At 37.1% G+C, this 14,868-nt stretch overlaps 1 long non-coding RNA gene across 1 annotated transcript; it reads left to right on the top strand.

The window, feature by feature from the left end:
* Nucleotides 1-1,973: 1,973 nt before the first annotated feature.
* LOC115484951 (uncharacterized) lies at nucleotides 1,974-10,017 on the top strand. The gene is made up of 3 exons (XR_003945670.1): nucleotides 1,974-2,057; nucleotides 3,435-3,515; nucleotides 9,936-10,017. It is a non-coding gene; the product is annotated as an uncharacterized LOC115484951 (long non-coding RNA).
* Nucleotides 10,018-14,868: the final 4,851 nt, after the last annotated feature.

Raw genomic sequence — 14,868 nt, 5'->3', positions numbered from 1 at the left:
GAATTCTCTTTTTATTAGACTATATTGAAAGATACTACTTCTCTAAGATAATAAAAATCTAGTACAAGAACAAGATTCATGGGCTGAGGAAGTGCCATATCCCTGAAAGTAACCTTTTCTTGTTTGAGTACACATGGAATGATTTTGACACTTTTGGTGTTTTATCTTTCTGTCCTAAGGTGGAAAGGTGTTTCAAAAATACTGGAATTCTTATGATATAAAATCCTTTATTTTATTTTAATAATTATACAAAAAACTTGGGGTTGAAGTTTTTTTCCAAAAATAAGAGTTTTGTAGCAACCTTTGAAAAACTCCTCTTCTCCAATGCTTCTTTAACAGAAATTAAATAAAAAGATTGTGATAGAAGAATTGCTGTATTTTGGTTTCACAAGCATCATTAACTCCATCTTAATTTTAGAAACCTGATATTTGTTTAGGAAAAGTAAAATATTTGAACCTTAACAGGTTGCAAAAGCATTTTTTATCTTGCATTCTTGATTTATCTAGGGTATCCATCTGCATTTCTTGTTCCTTACATTTATGTTATAATTGAAACTCATCTAATTGACTGTAGTTATTCCAAGGACATTTCCTGTAGTTTCATTCAGTGAAACATGACCTCCTGAGCCTACTTTAGTGATTAACTTATATAATTAGTGTTTGTTTGCTGGGGGAAAAAAAAAAGCAAATTCTTCCCTGTTGGCCACTGGTCAAAGCAATGATTTTCTGTGAGAGTAAATCACAATAGTGGTATATTCTCTGGGGAATTGTAAAAGCACAATATATAGTTTCTGCCATCTAAACACATCTCAACAATACTAATGAGTTTGACTGCTTTTGAAGGACTCAAATCTTTTGTTAGTCTGAGTGGCCTTACTAAATTATGACTTAAGATAACAGCAATAAAGAAAAGCTTTCTCATTTGCTTTGTGGCTTTCTTCACTGGTTTGTGTGAAATCAGACTCCCAAAGAATTTATCTCAGATAACTTAGTCCCAATTCACCCTATGACTAAGGAAAGCATTGCCTCAGACCCCAAAGACATTGATCTCATCAAGGCTCATGTTGTAGGAGGAATTCCCCATGAAAGAGCAGCAGCCCACAGTACTGAGCTGCTGCTCAGAGCTAGAGCAGAATTTTTGGGTGTAGCTTCTGAGGGAGCAGTTGTTTGAGCCTCATGCCTGGTATTCTACAGTGCTTTTGCTCAAGGATTGAGAGTGTCCCTTCAGAGTCTTCCTCTCAAACAACACTGAGAGGAGCAACCAGTAAAATATCTGAGCAACTCCTAAAGGAAAATAGAAAAGTTAAGATTTTTAAATTAATTTTTTGTAATCTTTTCCTGCTAGAGACAGGACTCATTATTTCAGCTGAAACTGGTGCAGCTTTGGAGGGTTACAACTTTCACTCTTTAACCTCCATCTTCAGAGGAGAAAATATGTGTGGGATATGGAATGCCTAAAAATCCAGACCTGAAACCTTGGGTTTCCAAATAATGGTCGTGGAGGCTGACAATACTTAGACATGTAATGGTAGTTTACTAAAAAGTTACTAAACATTTACTAAAAGGAAGAGATGGAAAAAATGTTTGCCTTCTACACCACCTTCTTCTTCTTAAGTTAAACAGAAAAAATCACCTGAAGAACAGGCTGCATTCTGGGTGCAGTTTTGTCCCAACTTTTTGGTGTAGCAATTGGAGCTTGTCACCATGGTAAACAAGCAAATAGTCTGCTGGGCTGGCCTGTGTAGCAACTCCTGTGTTTTCTTTCCTACTTTGTGTGTCTATTTGACTTACAGGAAGCAGAGCTGTCTACTTTACAAAAATAAAATATTAACAGGTACTTATTGGAATGTGATCTTCTCAGAACTAAACACTAATAGAGGTTGAAGTTAATAGTGCATTTAACTTCTGGTTAATGTCTAACCAGCCAGGGGACTGGGTGTACTCTTGTCATTTCAACAAAATATACAGGGTGACTCATCTAAGCAATGGATTAGTTATCTTGGGTCTACACAAAGGTTTACTATTTTCTGCCAAGGAAATATGAGCTGTCAAGAAAGGTAAATGGTCCATACACCCCATTCTGTTGACAAGCCTTGATGTAACTTTGGTGTTTGCAAACTCTTTGGGAATTAGATATGAGGTCTTGAAGTAAAACCTGTCAAAAATAATTTCACCTAGGAGCATCTATCCTAACACTCTTTCCTGAGACATCTCTTTAATTTCTTCATAATTTTCACTTGGACTTCACTTGATTAAACTTAGCTTTTTCTGCCTCTCTTGCTAAGCCAGCCCTCACATGACCCAGATGTTCCTGATCCTTCAGAATGGATAAACTGCTTTTGTTGCTGTATGAGCTAAATATGTTTGAGGACCATGAGCATGAAAGGACACTGAACTCCATTCTCCATTCTTATGAACTCAAGTATTGGATTCTCAAGAGATCATCTTTGTTTTTAATTTTGAATCATCACAAGTTAATTTAAGTCCTAAATTGCAGAGCTGCACTTGTTGCTTTGGTATGTGGGATGTAGCTGTCCTATTTCTTTTGCCTTTAAATTCTGTTTGAGATTGGTGTTCACAAAACACAGTTTGAATGGTCCTTTCCAAATCTAAATAACATAGTATTTTACTAATCCCCAAATTTTCTAAATGTCTCATTCAAATAATTTGGGGAATACCTTCTCCTCAGTCTTTGCTTTGTAACCCATGACTTAGCATGACTTAATTCCTTTTCCTTTCAAAGTATCATTTTTCAGAAGATCATGAGGCATGTTAGCTAATTAAGCTTCACATAACTAGCTGTGTTGCTGGTGTTATAACACTTATGGACCTCAACTTACTGCTGGGTCATTGCAATTCTCTGGGTTAAACCAAGGAGATAACACTGCAAATATTAATCTTTTTGCTTTTTTTTTTTTTTTTTCCTTTCTTGTAAAAAATAACCTAAACAATACCTAGACAATGATAGCTGGAGATTAAGTCTTTAATATAGATATCAGAGATTAAGTCTTTTGTAAATAACTCATATATTTTTTCTAATGTGAGTTTAAGAACTCGGTCAAGAACAATAAGTTAAAGCAAAACCATTTCTACTTTTCTTACAAAAAGGGGGAAAAAGCAACTACCAATTGCACAAAGCTGAGCATACTGTGTCTTGTACACAAGCAATCTGAAGATTAAATTTTGATATGTCTTTTTTTCTTCTATATCAGACCATTGTTTGTTTCAGCACCACTTTTTGTAGGCAAAACATGAGTCAACATTTAATATAAAAGTCTGACAGCGTGTTGTTGGTATCAGTATTATAAATGTTTGTCTAATGCATTAGGCAAACTATTGCAGGATTTGGTTTCATGTCATATAAGGAGAGAAGAACAGTGCTTGCTGAGACTTTGATCTTATCCTCATAAACATTAGCTCTTTCTGCTTCTCAGAGAATCTGCTGCACAAAAAAGCAATGATGACAAGCTGCTTCTTGGAAAATGTGGAAAGTCTTTAAGAACATGGGAGAAAAGGTATTATGTGTTTCTGAGCTCTGTTGAAATATTTCCTACGCCTTTTCTCCTCCCTTTACTACGAGGATATTTTAACCCACCCAGGTGGTGAGAAATATTTGGAAGGGGAGTTTCTTTGTATACTTAGCAATGTGGGAAAGCTATGAGAGGGGTGTTCCCTGAGAGCAGTGACTCATCCCTTGTGTTGAATACAGGCTTTGTTTACTGTGGAACTGCTGAAATAAATACATTTTTATTTAGGCATAAAACCTTCATTATATGTACCTTAAACTAAAAAATCACAAAACTACTTGAAACCATACACCTACCAGTTTCAGAAATGCTCCCCAGTTGTTTTGCACTTTGCCAAGTGAACCCTTGTTTATGCAGGCTCTGCATGTATTGGCACTTATCCCAAGTCATAGCAAAATTTACAATCCTTCTCTGATAACAAAATTCTGAACATTCCTCCTCTTTGCTGGTGGTTAAGGGAGACACCTCTCTTTCTGCCCAGCCAGTTAATGGTTAGAGATTTTTTCTCAACTCCCAGAGATGGAATCACTGATATCTCTGGTTAGCCAGATGATGCTGGATCTCCAGTTTGTTCTCTGATTTGCAGGACTGAATCTCAAGAGCTTATTGTTTTGTAATGCCAAGGTTAAGGGTTTCCAGGTAAGCACTTTCACTGCTATTGAAAATGCTCCATTTTATTTAAAATGTAAGACTGCTTGCAGGAGACATCTCTCTCCAGTTTCTAAGCTATTAAGGCTCTCCCTTGGTCCAATAATTATTTCATTACTCCATACAAGAGGAAGCAGAGTTTGACAAAAGTCTTTTTTCTCTCCCCACTGACTATAAAAGGAATTTAATCCCTTACCTTTGTCTTCTTAATTCTTCCTGAATTAGTCACCTAATTTGGATGATGTGAATATTTTGTGTGTTACTGAGGGCTGAAAATTCCAGCTGGTGTCCAAACACCTGAATGGTGATGTTGTAATGTTGGATGTAAAGGCCTGCATGACATCTAAGCAATACACATAAGGGTGTTTCCACAAGAAACTCTTCATTTAGATAAAATTACTGTGATTAGGACTAGTGCAAACCAAGATATCTTAACAAAGATCAATCTACATGCTTTAAATTTTTTGTAGGGTTTGTACTCTGTGAGACAAATTAAAATAATCTCACATATCCAGCTCTCTTTACATTTCTTTGGTATACATATATATATACATCTAATGATACATATCTTTAGGTGTGTGTCCAGCCAGAGAGCTTTTTCTTTAGTAAATGGATAAAACTCTAGTGATTTTGCTACCCAGCTTAAGACAGGTACCTAAAACAACTAGAATAGATTACACTGAAATTCTTTTGTCCATTAACCACTGAGAGAGTTCAGAAAATTAACAAAGATTTATATTACAGTATAAACCAATGTTAAGTGAGATGTCTCTCGCTGCATATTACAGTTTGGAGGCCACAGTTACACTATTTAAATTTTGAATAGGACCAATTTACATTCTATAAAAACCAACTGATTTTATAGAGGCCAACCTGAAGTGAAAGAGATCGCTGTCTTATAAACATGGGTTACTAGATCTCAAAAATGTGAAAGGCAATAGAACAGTTTACATAGACAGGAGCAAAATTTCCTATGACTGTCACAGTCATGGTCTGTGAGAAGAAGAGTTTGTAAGGCTAAAAGTGTGTGCAGTGGAAGAGTGTTCCTTTACAATTTTCAGCTGCAAGCTTGATTAAATTCAGATAAATGATTTAATATTTACAGTGAAGTTACACATTAAATGCAAGAATGGTGAAAATATTTTAAATTCTGTCCTGATCTGAATAAGCTTTTCAGCATTATGTAGGTCCCAAGACGAAGAACCAAACAGTGGTATTCAATTCAATTTACTAAAATTTCTTGGAAGGAACATACTGGAATTATGAGACAAATTTTTAATATGCTGGCATATTAAAAATTGACTTGATAAAGAAATCTGTTGCCTCCCTTTTTTTAAGCTAGAAATCTGTTGTTAGCTTTCCATTTGTTAAGCTTTGATAATAGCACTAAAAGTGTTCACCACATCTAAATGGGCTGATATTTTCCAGGTCAAACAAGTTTTATCACACTGTGATTGGTCCAACCTTCTCTTAAAACTCCATTTTATGGAAATCAGCCTTAAAAGAACTTGCTCTGAACTGAAAGCCTAATTTTGTTTCTCTCACTTGTAGCCTAGGAGTTCCATTAGAGCTTTAGCTTTGCTCCTTTTATGGCCTTTATGAATAGACTGTTGTTCACTGGCCACCAAAGACACAATCTAACTTTTTTCAAGCTTCTAGAAAAAAAACACAATGCAATATTGAGAGTTCCTCCTTTTGCATAGGAAACCCCATTAATAGCTTGGTTCACATATTAAAGTCAGAGTCACAGCATGTCAAATCCTTTATCAGTCACACATCAATTCCCCTCTGAAATCCTCAATTACATAGCTCAGAGCAATCCAACAAGAGAGGCTCTGTAACCAGATGCAGTGAATGTTTACAGGAATATACGTGTGCGTGTGTGTATTTATATACTTACATACGTATGCTAATTTTAATATTTCCATTATAAACAACAACAACTTGCCCTATGCCTATTCATAATGATCACAAAATGTTCAGAGATTCAGCTAATAACACATTAGCACTCGGCCAGCTGGAGAATTTGTGACGGCTGCCAATTACTTAGAATTCTTCTAATAAACAATAGTTTCTCCCCCTCTTGAAATATATGGAAATGGGCTATTGTTAAAGTGCTGCTGCACTGAAATGGCACCTGGGCTTGCAATAACGTGGAACACTGCATTCCAAGAGAGAAACAAAGCTACATGGAACTCCGTGTCCCAACTTATTCTCTGCAGAGTCCATGAATCTATCCAAGAAAAAAGAAGGGGAGGGGAAAGTGACAGAGCAGCTATCTTCACTGCTTTAATGTGGACCATGTTTACCTTTTACTTACTCAGCCCACAGTATCAAAAGATTGAGCAGGGTTTGTGAAACAATGAAAATGCTATTTTTTTTAAACATTATTCATGGGATCTACATCTACATTAATACAAGAACTTGCCCCAAGGGCTCAGCAGCCTCTGTGCTAACAATTTAACACAGTCCTGGGGTCACTCACTTTATTCCTTTCAGTCACCTTTTTTTTTTTTAGATTCCCTTCTATGGTATTCAGTAATTGGGACAATCCATAGATTTTGATTCTGCAAGTCATGAGCTGGCAAATGGGATTTTAGTACTAAATTTTTTCATAAATCTGTCCTAAATTCATGAAACAGTCAGCTTTATAGTCAGTAGAAAGGCGAGTTGTGGCAAACCAGAATGCTTCTGCTGTGATATGAAGTGCAAAGCAGAAATTTAAATATATTTATTCAGGCAAGTAAAGGATTATTTTTTTTTTAGTTCTCACTGTAGTAGAAATTTCAAATTTCTTTTCTGTGTCAGCAAGTGATTTTGATAGGGGTGAACCTCAGCTCTCATTGCTCCATTCAGATTTATGACCACATTTAATTACAAGACCCATCCCTAAGGACAAATACAGTGGACAGAGACTGCAAAAATCAGTATACTGTTCTGAGTTCTTCTCTAGCTGTCTACAGATAAACACCTATCACAACAAAACCCCATTTTATAAGATACAAAATATATTAAGTTTCTTCTGGCATAAATCCATTCAGACACACTGATATTCAGCTGCAGAACCAGTACTGTGGTCCATAAGGCTGAAAGGTCATATTAAGCAAAATATGCAAAATTATTTCTCCAATGTACAGATTTTCTTGGATTTGGATTTTGGTTGAACTTGTGTGCATATAAGATCTTTATATTCCTAATATCCTTGTAAGGAAAGCTCAGGTTTTGATTCAATTTCCACATGACACTGGAACAAGCTGCCCAGGGAAGTGGTCACAGCACAAACCCTACTAGACTTCAAGAAGTGTTTGGGCAACCCTTTCAGGCATCTGGTGGCATTCTTGGGGCTGCTCTGTGCAGGGACAGGAGTTAGACTTTATTAATCCTTGTGGGTTTCTTCCAGCTCAGGAGATTCCATTATGTGTTTGGAATTGCTCCAGAAAAAGGTTTTGACTCAAGCCCACCTCTAGAACACCCTACTTAAAACTAATTTATCTTCTTACAACACATACCCGAAAACTTTTTGGGAGTTCTAGAAAACCCTTCTCAGAATTTTAACCATGTTTAGAAGTAACCATTATGTTCACTGCAACTGGTACGTTAGATGAGCATAACAGCATTTCTTTCTCAAATTCCTGTGTTAAAAAAAAAAAAACCAAAAACAAAAAAAACAAAAACAAACAGGCCCAAATTGTCCTGAGGTACTGTAACATGCCATTTTTTTTTCCTGGAAAAAAAAAGTAAGTCTGATCAAGGCCAATTAAAGAGATTAGAGTTCAATGATTTACGTGCTGTAATAAAAAGGTCTGCTTCAGTCAGCGTTCAGATCTGTTTATCTGCAAGGCTTTCCCATAAATGTCTTTTGCCAAAAAGCACTGGAATGACCTCCAAGACAAGGTGCTTAACTTGACTGTACTCTTGCTTCTATTTTAATTAGGCTTTAAATGGTAAATATTTACTAATTGTCCTCTGGGTAAATAATTAAAAAGTCTTGATCTGTTTTGCTAGAGTTCATCTGGCAACACTTGCAGATCACAATCTAGACAGGTTTACCTTAATTAAATGTCCTCTTCCTGTATCATTTTTAGAAGCAGAAGTTTCTGAGATGTGCAGATTAGAAGTATGTGGAAGGAACAGACCCAGCAGGGCCTCAGACATGCCTGCCTCTCCACATTACCAGCTCCAGTGGGTCTGATTTCACCCATTCCCATTTTCTTGTACCCATAGATTCCCCATCACATCACAGTAGCCACCACTGGAATTTTCAAGTCCCTCTGTGGCCTCAGTTGGGGATGTCAGGGAATCCTGCAGGGTGATGGCTAGGGTGCTAGGGACCACATGGGACTCCCAACCCCAGTCAGGATCAGTGTGGCCAGGGGACACTGGGGACATCCCCAGCCCTGGCACCTCCCTGAACATCGGGAGGGACCTGGGCTGGGGTGACTGAGGGACATCAGAGGGACTGACAGCCCAGGGGACTGACAGAGCTCCTGGGTCATGGCAGGCTGGGGCTGTTCCCAAGGACCTGGGCAAGGACAGGGGCTCCTGTGCTGCCTCAGCCCCAGCAATCAGCAGCAAAGCTGTGCTATCACACAACAGCTGCCTGTAACCTGCTGGTTTTCATTTTCTTTCAGTTTGTCCAGGTTTGGGCAGATTTTTCACCTGTGATGGGCATGATCAGATTTCCACATGAAAATCAGTTCTCTCACCAAGTGCAGAGTCTTTCCAAGCTGTCAGGAGAAGCAGATCCCCTCAAAGAAAATCACAGTAAATTTCTGTCTCAGTGACATATATTACAGGAGCTGCAACAGCTGAATAAAAAAAAATAAACCAAAGAGAATTTTAAAGGAGTAAATAAATGCTTAAAACAGCTAATAGATAGATGGTCACTGTGTTTGTTCAATTATTCAATGAAAAGGCATAGTTGGACTGTAGGGAGTTTAATGAAATTATATGCCCAACAAGAATTTTGCTTTAAAAGGGAATTGTGAGGTTGATTAAAGTTCAGGATAGAAGTAAATTCTTTTAATGTCAGGTTAAATCAATAAGACTTTCACATCTGGAATATTACATTAATTTTATTTGTAGTCTCCCTTAAAAGTTCAAGTGCCAGTTTATTAGATTTACAAGGAAGAATGAAAAGAAGGATTGTTTAGCTTAAAGAAGAAATCAACATAAGTAAAAGAAGATAGAGATATGCAACAAATAACTGGAGAATGTTACCAAGGAAGCATTGTAACCCTTTTTCAGGTCTTATTTTGTGGAATTTTAAAGCAATTAGCTATTAACATATCATTATATGCTTTATAGAACAACCAGAAAACATGAAAGATTGCATTAAAAACCCATCTACCTCTGTTTCATGGTATACCACAGATTATAGTCCAGAATGTGCAGAAAATGAACTCTCCTGGTGTTTAAACTATCCTTTAAATCTGTAGCATGGATCTGTTTACAGTCAGCTATGATATTAATGGATGTATAAATGCATGGATGTTAGAGGGTGATCCAAGCTAACAGAAAGTTGTATATCACTTTAGTGACTTAGGGCATTTCACAAAGAGTTTGAAGGTCCAAGATTCTTTCCTCCTTGGATCATGCCTATTTTTCCTTTGGTCAAGTATTAAATGAAAAAGGAAGGTGAAAAAGTAACAATGAAGGCTATACTAGTTAGATAGATCTTTAATTTTATCCTCCACTTATATATGATATAAAATCATGGTAACTTTATGTTATACTTCAGGGATTTCTTTTTTTTCTCAGAACAGAAGCACTAGACAACATCTGATGTATCCCAGTATGAAAGACATGCTATCAAATTATCAGTATCTGCAACAGAATCCAGTGACACTGAAAAGAAAGACAAGAAAAAAGATGACAAGCCTTGTCAGGGCTTCTCTAGTGACAAGGGCTTTCTTTTCCTGATGAGATGAAGACATAAAAAATATGCTAGTGAAGACATTTGCAGCATGATTTTATTAATACAGTGAAATGATTGATCAGAGAACAGAATAATATGCTAAAGTGTATTAGAGTCAAGAAAAAAAAAATTATGATCATTTCCCATCCCATTATATGCTAAATGCAGATGCAAAACAAACCTATATCAAAATATTTACAAAATTGCTCCAGTACAACCTATCTTCTCTATTGAAGCTCCTGGTCATTTTGGTGACAGTGATGGGATTTTGGAGCCAAGGGTGTTAGAATTTCCTTTCCTAGCAGCACAAAAGAACCAGCGACCAAAACCAATGTTTGATTGGCAAAAATGCATGGAAGGGGGTAATTTCTCCCTTGACACATCCACAATTTAAGCAGACATCTGGGCAGGAGGAAAAGAAAGGGAGCACTAAAGAGGGTCACAAAACAGGTCAGTGGCAAATCTGTGAAGAGAAGCCAAGCATCATGTCATCAGCCCTAAGGCCTCTAGACAAGAACAGCTTACTTGGGAAATTTCATTGATACCTACATGCTTTTTATCAAAATCCACTCAACTGAAATAATATTTTGCTCTAATTCTCTTAGGCCAATCAGGCATGCCAAGATAGTTCATGGCTTGAAACTGTAATACAGTGCTGCGGCTGCCTCGAAAAAACACCAGAGAAAATGTGTGTGTTTAGGGAAGAATGGGGGCTCAGAGTTCTCCTGTGGGAATGTGAAAGATATTGCACGACTGCAACTTCTCCCTTGACTGCTGATCCAGCAATCTGATCTTGAGTAACCCTGCTTTCAACCACCCTGTCTCTAATTATTCATCCCCTCACCGAGATTTTAAAGTCTTGATTTAGACAGGTGATCATGTAATCAACAGCCAAAGAACCACAACTGTGGCAACCCGGGCAGAGTTTGGGTTAGTTTTCATTAAACAAACCCTTGCATGCCTTGTGGCAGGGAAATGGGGCTTTCTTCTTTATTGGACTTCCTCCAGTACTTCTAAAGGGCTCAAGACAAAAACTTGCAGCATGGAGTGCGTGGGAAATTCGTGTTGAAGTCAGAGTGTGATTTGCATAAGATTGTTATATGACCCAATACGTGTGCAATCTACTTGTGTTCTGCTTTAATTAGGTATGGACAGCCTGTTTCCAAAATAAATAGCAGCTCCAGTGACTGAGGTCTTTATCCATCCAGAGCAAAACTCAAGCCAAGTTTTCAAATGTGTTTTATGTCTTTGCTTTTACCTTTTGGATTTCTTGCTAGTCAAAAATAGTAGTGCTATATTTTATGTGTTGTGTGCCTTCAGCTCTGGCCCAAAGGCTGAACATGAAATCAAGAGGAAGTCTGTTCCTAAATGCTTTTTTTTCTGTTTGACTTTTTTGATTCAATAAATAAGTTGTCTGGTCACTTGACATACATTCTTTAAACCTTGATCTATTAACCTGCTTTACTTGAGTCTACAAAATGAATAGAAATTTATAGGAAAAGTGTGTATACTCTCAAGTTATTGTAATAGATCTCATTCCAAGTCTAAAACTCAAGATGTACTGATACTGTTGCTATAGCACACAAATCAATACATATTTTCACTTATTATCCATCAGTGGTTTCTTATGCAACAATTTTATACAGCATGTGGTTTATAGACCAATCCTATTGCACATAAGTTCTAAATGTATTGTAATTCATATGTGATTTGTTTCTCTTGTTAAAAAACAGTTTCAACAACCAAAAATTTCAATAAAAGTGGAATCTTTTTATCTTTATGGATATTTTGCAAATGTTTGTTTTTTTTTCTCTTGCATTGCTTGTTTTGAAGTTGGCGTAGTTAAAAGTATTGGAAAAGGAATTCTAGATTGAGCAGTAATGTCAGTAAGGGTCCCTATTATTTTAATTAAAATAAGGCAGGTTCTTTCATGTTCAAGAATCTCAGAGTAATACATGCTCTTTATTATTTATATCCTGACAGTACTGTTCTCATCAAAGCCTGTGTTGATATATTCCTTGATGTCAAAAAGTGCAGTGTTTGTTTTCAAGACTCCCAAAACATTAAGCATGTGGGAAAGAGAGAGGTGAACAAGGAAGAGCAGGCTTAAGCAGATAGATTTGCAATTGGAGGGTTGGAAGTGCATCATGAGAATTTTTTCCTGTATTAAATGGCCTAGTGCAGAGGCTTAAAAATGAATGCAAGAACAAGGTGAGCACTGGGTAATCCTCTTTCCCTGCAGTTCTGCAGTTCCTGGGAATCAGTAGTTAAATGCCTTCCTGACCCAAAGACTTTATCCACATTCTTATTCTAATGTCCACTAATGGATGTGTTCAGCACTAAATGGTGCAGTTCATTCTTGAACACATCACTCTGTTCTCCATGATAATCTGCAGCAGCACACTCTGTGCAGTAGTGCAGTAGGTAGTGCCCTTTTTCTGGGGAAAGGGGGTGGTATTTTGAAGAGTCAAATCTTGGAAAAAAACCCCAATATGTACTCCCTTGCATTGGTACTATAATTTGTACCTCTGGAACCTACCTTTATATTGTAATTTTTTCTGTGCTTATAAGGTTTGAAGCAGAGAGTGGAACACGACATGAAAATGGTGCATATTGGTCTGGCTGAGACAGAGCTCATCTCCTCTCAGCAGCCCTCTCAGTGCTTGGTGTTGGCAGCCAGAGAGGTGCTGGTAAGAGCCCAGGGAGCTGGCCACTGCTCAGCACAGCTCCCACAGCATCAGGGCTGCCTCTCCAGCACCCCTGCTCACCACCAGCCTGGGGGTGCCTTAGGAGGGGACACAGCCAGGACAGTTGACCCAACTGACCACAGGGATATTCCCACCATGTGACACCTGCCCAGCAATAAATGGTATGGGAAAGGGAGAGGCCCAGGGAGTATTGGTTATTACATTTGTGTTCTGGTGGAACTGCTGCCTGTACTAAAGCCCTGCTTGCTGATAGGGGCTGAACACTGCCTGCTGATGGAAAGTAGAGAATAAATCTTTCATTTTCTATGCTTCCACTCACAGCCTTTAATTTTGCTTATTTAAACTGTATTCATCTAGACCCATAATTTTCTGTATCTTTTCTACCCATACCTCTTTCCTGCTGAGAAGGAGAGTGATAGATTGGCATTGTGGGCACCTGGTATCCAGGCATGGTAAACCCATCACATGGTGACATAACCTTACTGTAGCTTCTGTCATGAATAATAAAAATAGGAAAAGCTGGCTCAGAGTTCAAAACTGTCAAGTAAAACCAGAAAAAGATAAACCACATCAGCAGCACATGTGCTCAAACATGATCTATGTAAGTTTTAAGTGAGTTCTATTCAGTAAATCAGCTAATAGGGGATAATATGGCAGTACATTTCCTTTGACAACATAATTTAACCTCTCAGTTTACTGATGAGAAAGAACTTAAGATACGTTCCTGCTATTATAGCACACAATTAGAATAATTTTTAAGTTAATGGCTACTGCTCAGAGACACCTCAAAAAGGCCTTTTTTTTTTTTTTTTTTTTTTTTCCCATAGTGATTCAGTCCATATTCCTATTCACCTGCTTTGCAGATGTGGAAGAAAATTAAAAGATAGCTTGAAATCCTTGTTTCCCATCTGATTAAAGCTTTTTTTCTGTTTAGGCAATTAAATGCTCTCTTAGTGGCTGAAGGTGTCAGAAAAGATTGACCATCTGTCTTTCCTTTTAGTTCTTTGAATGTCCCCTTCTGGTGTAAATCCAAAGCAACTTCACTAAAGTACCTTGAAAATATAATTCCATCCTTTGTGTATAGATACCTGTTTCAAATGCTGAAGTCTTGATTTTTTTAATATACTATTTTTGAGCAAAATCCTCCTTTCCATATTACTCATTGAGTTGCTCAGTTGCTTTCCATCTGTTTGCACTCCTGTGGTGTTCTCTATTTGTAGAAGGTAGAGCTGATTGAGCTGATAGAATTTAGCAACTTAAATATATACTATGATAAGTAGCATAGACATATCTCTCATTTCTAACAAAAGAGTAGCAGAGCAAAAAAAATTAATTAGTTACAGATTAAATTTTCAGTAAATTGTTCTTTATTTCTTCTAATGATACTAAGTGTGCTAATTAGTTATAAATTTACCTCTCAGAGAACATATCAAAAACTAAAATGCTGATGGCGTGAACAAATTTAGCCCATACTTTTATCCTAATAGCCCTTTTTAATACAAATTTGAGGTTAGAAAATATGGCACCATCCTACAGATGTAGCTGTAGCACAGTATGTGGTTTATGCTGAGCCATTAGAGCTATTAAAGCACATTAAGTAGTGTAATAACATGAACTGTGCCTCCTGCATTACTGAAATACTTCTCTCCTTAGTGCTTTTATTGTGGAATTCTGTATGATTTATTACTCTGCACCTGAGATAATTTCAGTACTGCAAATTTGATCATTTTGGTCTTGATTGGGTTAGTCACAAGTCTCTGAAGGAAATTTGGGTTGATTAAATAGCTATCTCAGACTGAACAGGTAAGTTCATGTGAATTTTGGAAGCACCAATTACCACTTTACCAGGCTGCAATCTGAATAGATACTCCATTATGGCTGTACTGTGTGCTTTTAGGTGAATAATTTGGAAAAAAAAAAAAAAAGGAATAGTTGTAAGTGATTAGCTTCTTTGCTTCACATGTTTTTTTGCAGTTTGTTTTTCAGTTGTTTTTTTAAGAGATGTCATGACTTATGCCAACATAATTGAGTGACAGAATGAACTTAATGAAAAACAAGTGAGTTGCTA

The sequence above is a fragment of the Serinus canaria genome, chromosome 2, assembly GCF_022539315.1.
Source record: "Serinus canaria isolate serCan28SL12 chromosome 2, serCan2020, whole genome shotgun sequence".
Classification (NCBI taxonomy): Eukaryota; Metazoa; Chordata; class Aves; order Passeriformes; family Fringillidae; genus Serinus; species Serinus canaria.
The sequence above is the reverse complement of the archived record's forward strand: the minus strand, read 5'-3'. Positions and strand labels throughout refer to the sequence as shown.